The following is a 5,161-nucleotide window of genomic DNA, read 5'->3' as shown; positions in this document are numbered from 1 at the left end:
TTGTGATTCCTAAAATGGAGATGTGACATTTAGAATAGTTGAATATTTGTGCTGGGAAGGTGGCTCAGTGGTAGAACGCTTGCCTTGCATGCATGAGGCCCTGGGTTCGATTCCTCAGCAAAAAGAAAAAAGCCGGAAGTGGTGCTGTGGCTCAAGTGGTGGAGCACTAGCCTTGAGCTGAAGAGCTGAGAGAAAGTGCCTAGGCCTGAGTTCAGGCCCCACGACCGGACCCCCCCCACAAAAAAAGAATAGTTGAATATTTGAACATCAGCTCCCCCAGCATGCCAGTTTCCTCAGCAGAAAAATTAGGGTCTACTCTTCCATGAGGCCTAGACACTTCCCCTTGGAACTGCCAGGGGAAAGGAAGCATCATGCCCACAACCTTGTGCTCTGGGGAAGCGGGTGTCAGCTGGGGGCCTCTCAGGAGACTCCCAGAATCTCTACCAAAATAGAACATTCAGCGCTGACCCTTTGTGCAGTGCACATGTCCCTTCCTCCCTGTCCATTTGCACACTATGCCACCACCCCCTTCCTTCCACAACCATTTGTAAGGTGTCCCTCACACAGCTGTCCCTTACATAAGTACACAAATCCCTTTCATAATAACTGAGAAAACAACCTCTGCTACACCAAACTAACAAAGTCTAATGTGTTTGCCTGATGCTGGAGGCTTTTGCCTGTAATCCTAGCTATCCCACAAGTTCACCTGTAAGATTACAGATACAGCAATTCTAGGAAATTCCATCTTCAATTAACTAGAGAAATGAAAGCCGGGAGGTATGACTCAAGTGGTAGAGAACCAGCTATGACCATACAAACTGAAAGAGAGAAAGAGAGAGACAGAGAGAGGAGAGACAGAGAAACAAACATTGTCAGAGACTGATTCAAGAGCAGGAAGAGAGGGAGACCGAATGGAACAGGAAGATTTCAGGAGGAGGAAATAGGAAGAGAAGAGGAGAGAGAAGAATGAAAGGGGAAGAATACGAGGAATGTAAGAGGGAGAAAGAAAAGTAGGGAAGGTAGATGGAATGGGGTGGAGAGCTGAGAAGGGGAAGATAAGGAGAGAGAGTAAAGGAGACAGAGAGAAAAGCACTGAGTTCAAGTCCCAGAGCCAGTACAGGTGCACAGACACAAACACACAACAAACAAACATGGAGAGAAAAGAAAAAGCATTGAGAAATCAAGGAAATTCACAGTACTTCCCTCCCCACCCACCCTCTTCACTAAACACTGGTCCATGTGGAGTTCAGGATTCCTCAGTTCCTTTCCTGGCCATCCTCCTCTGAGTTGTAATACAGCATCAGTGTCAGTCCTGTCTTTCAATAAGGTGCCCATCCTTTACCCTCTTTTGGCCCTCCTTGGGCTGTCCTTTGGCCCCTCCTTTTGGCCCACCAGAATCCCATCTCATTCTTTGAGGGGAGATTTGCTTCCCAAATGGCCCTGAGCTGAATCTGATTTACCAGGAGCTCCAGCTCACTTCCTTCCACAAATGTCATGTGTGCTCTGCAGGTTCAGCCTATTGACTCAGAGCACAAATAGCAAAGGCCACGTGTGCCCAACTGCTCCCCATCACTCCCTTGTTAAACCCCCCCCCCCCCGGTAGCTGAGCCAACACATATAACGCAGTGGTCGAGGGCCACATCCAATCTTACCGAGTTTCTGCTCATGCTCAGAAACAGTCAGCCCAGCCAAGGTCCACCCACTAGCAAAGCCCACCCAGGCATCCATCCACAGGCACCACTGTATCTCCATACTTTCTCAGGAATCCTGCTCCTTCACAGGTTTCTTCACCTCTACCTTGAAGGAAGGGGTATCATTCTACTTCATATATTTTGCCAGTCTAACAGGAACTCTGGTTGTTCAGACTGTTCTCTTATTTGAAACACAGCTAACCCAACATTCTGGTTCCCCTTAAAGAAAATGGGGGCTCCTGGGGAGGGGGAGAAGTTGCAAATCAAACAACCTGTCTAGGTAATAGGGTCTCTTTGACTGTGAGCAAATAAACAAGTCTGAAATAAGGGATTCTTGGATGATGGTATTATGTTGGGATAATGATGAGGTTTAGATAGAAATCACACCCACAGAAAACTGCATTGAATAGGAGGAAAGTTGGGGCAGAAACCACTGACAGTGTATGGGGTGAATGGAGACAGGTCCCTCTCCATTCCCAGTGAAGATTTGCTCTTATGTTCCAACCCAGCCAGTGTACCTAGTGTGCTCAGGAGTTGTACCCTTTCACCTGAAGACTGCTGAAAGAGAAGCAGAGTCCAGGATGCCTCTTGCCCCTCAGATCCATGGGCTCCTATAGCATCAAGGGTCTCACTTTAAACCTAAATAAATGAACTAGAAAGTAAATAGGCAGACAAGCAACATACATAAAAGGTGAGATGATGACCTGCTGCAGCATTTGGGACAAAAGCATCTTTAGTGTTCAAGGGACAAATGTGAAAGGTTGTTCAATGAAGTGACAATACTCAAGTAAGGGATCGATGTGGAATTAGCCAGCTCAGAAAGTACAGGCAGCTTGAGATCACCTTTCAGCTTATCTTTTAGCATTGGAAAGCCAGTGCAGTGTCCTTTCTTGGGAAGGAATCCCAGCTGGAGAATCCCCTAGCACTTGTCACACAACCTGGCCATGCTGGCCAGAGACTTCTGCAGTGTGAACTTTCTGCATGACTCCTTCTCCTCCTGCAGCTCTTCAAATCCACACCTCTCAGATTTTCCACAACCCAGTTAGAGTCACCCTGAAAGTCTGAGTTTGGTGGTTTTCAATTGTGCTGTTTCAGAGTTCTGCACCACTTTCTCTGGGACAGCTTTACTTTCAATCTGTGGACATTACTTTGGGGCCTTCACACAGCAGCAGATTCTGCGAAATATGGTGACTATCCTGTTAGCCACCCTCCTCCAGCCCTGTCTAATATTCCACCTGGGGGCTGTGGCCTCCCCCTAAGGCTGCCCAGAGGGAAGGGCATTTTCCACTGAGTGTGAATGCTCCATTCTGTCAAGCAGCTAAAAGAATCCTGGCCCAACATTAAGCTGGAACTGTAGCTCTGCAGGGAGTAGAGAGGAAAGACAAGCAGACTGGCACTTCGGGTTTTATTGAGAGGTAACTGATCATCATCATTGTGTAACTGAAATTCTGAGGACAAGCTGAAGGCGTTATGTCCTGCAAAAAAGCTGGCTCTCCTTTGTGGAGGGAGAGTTGTGGTGGGATTGTCCTCAGGAGTTGTGCCAGATGGACTATCCAAAAGCATCAGTTTTGATTCCACAATTCTGGCATTCTCTTTTAAGTTTTCTTGGATGAGCAGGTAGGTGCCCATGGCTTCATTGAATTCTCTGTCCTGGATTGCCTTTTCAATGCCAGCTACATTGTACCCCATGTCACACATGACTCTGACAATGCGATCCAGCTTGCCAGGCAGTGGCTCATCAGGAAGCAGGCCAAATCCCACACCTAGAGCCAGCCATGGGTGTTCCATTATCTCCTCAATAGCAGGCCTCAGATTGAAGTCCACAGTCAGCAGTTTAGAAAGGAGATCTTGTCTCTTTGCAGATAGGTGAAGGGGAACAGTGTACTGGCCTCTAGGACTTGTAACCCTATGTCAGCCATATTACTCCCCTCAAATGGGAACTTTCTCATTGTCATCACATACAATAGCACGCCTAAGTCCCAAATGTCCACCTGGTACCCATCGAACATTTTGTGTAGGAACATTTGTGTAGGTCACCCTGTCACTCAGCCCAAATTCACTGACCTTGACATTGAGATTGGCATCCAATAGGATGTTGTTGGCCTTCAGGTCTAGGTGTGCAATTCCATTCTCATGAAGGTAGTCAACAGCACTCGTGATCTGTTTGAATAGCCTCCTGGCTTCAAACTCTAAAAGGTAGCTGGAGGAGGATTTTTTGATCCACCTCAAGAGATGACCCCGAGTGGCCAGCTCAGTGACAAGGTACACACAGTCTTCATTCTCCATCACCTGGAATAATCAGATGATGTGTGGGTGACGTACAGTTTTCACAAAGGCCACCTCATTTTCTATCTCATGGCTTTCCAGCTCTTTCTTTCAGAGAACTTTGACCACCACTGTGGTGTCTGTGAGGCGGTGATGGGCCAGATTGACATAGCCATAGCAGCCATAGTCGATGATCTCTGTCAAGTTGTACAGTGATCAACTCCTTCTTGGGGGAAGAGCTAAAGGAGACTTTGTTGTACATTACCATCTTTCAGCTGAGATGACAAGTGATCAAGCTTAACTATTACCTAAGATGATCTCAATGAAGTTGCCAACTAATAAATCTTACGAAAAGGTAAACTAACAAGTAAATACAACCCCCAGACTAGTAAATGAAATCCCCAAACCCAAACAAGACAAACACAACCCCCATACCCAAAGAAAGCAACCAAGTAGCTCTGACTTAGTCCAGCGGGTCACCAAGGAAAAGCTCCCAGTGCTGTAACTGACAGAGTTGGAGGGCAATTGCCTCTTATGTATCCTGCTGGGCATACCTCACAATGGCCTGTGACATCAGGAGGAACTGGACCAATCAGAAGTCAGGCCATTGACATCAGTGAGAAAATGGGCCAATCAGAGCCCAGGGCAAACCCACCGGCAGTTATGCACTTGGGCCAGGAGGATCATTGTCAAGGAATTCTGGGCCCATCCACAGATGCTTCTACTGCTACCATGGCAACCATGTGAGGACCACGAGGACATTGGCCAATGGCCCTTGTCCTACTTGGAGACTAGGCATTCTAGGATGGCCACGGTGGGGACATCTCTCAGTGGAGCCTATCCTTGGGCAGAAGTGAAAACACTGCCCTTTTCACTTAACATGGTCTATATCTAATTACAACCTACCCTGAGATTGGAGACTTTGTAATGACTCAACTCAGCTTCTAAATGAGAAGAGACCAGACACCCAGGATTAAATGATAGTTTTATCCAGATCTGTCATTCTCATTTCTGTTCCTAGTTTGTATGGTTTCCTGTGCTTCTTTGTAACTTTTTTTTCATGTTTTTTTTTCAATCTTTATTTGTCCCTCACAGGTCAGAAAAAAAGTAATTTGCTTTTATATCTTTAGTACAGTTGTGTCAAATTTTAATATAACTGTTCTAATAAAAACCATATATGAAATATAAGTATCTCAGAAGCAGAC

The 5,161-nt window shown here is 46.3% G+C and overlaps 1 long non-coding RNA gene across 1 annotated transcript; it reads right to left on the bottom strand.

Moving 5' to 3' along the window:
* Positions 1-237: 237 nt before the first annotated feature.
* Positions 238-4,474, bottom strand: LOC138841344 (uncharacterized). The gene is made up of 3 exons (XR_011376397.1): positions 4,392-4,474; positions 3,756-3,980; positions 238-1,041 (listed from the first exon to the last, which is right to left on the bottom strand). It is a non-coding gene; the product is annotated as an uncharacterized lncRNA (long non-coding RNA).
* Between the last annotated feature and the right edge of the window lie 687 nt (positions 4,475-5,161).

Source organism: Dipodomys merriami, unplaced genomic scaffold (genome assembly GCF_024711535.1).
Source record: "Dipodomys merriami isolate MVZ:Mamm:240054 unplaced genomic scaffold, mDipMer1.0.p SCAF_3168, whole genome shotgun sequence".
NCBI lineage: Eukaryota > Metazoa > Chordata > Mammalia > Rodentia > Heteromyidae > Dipodomys > Dipodomys merriami.
This window is presented reverse-complemented; position numbering and strand designations above follow the sequence as displayed.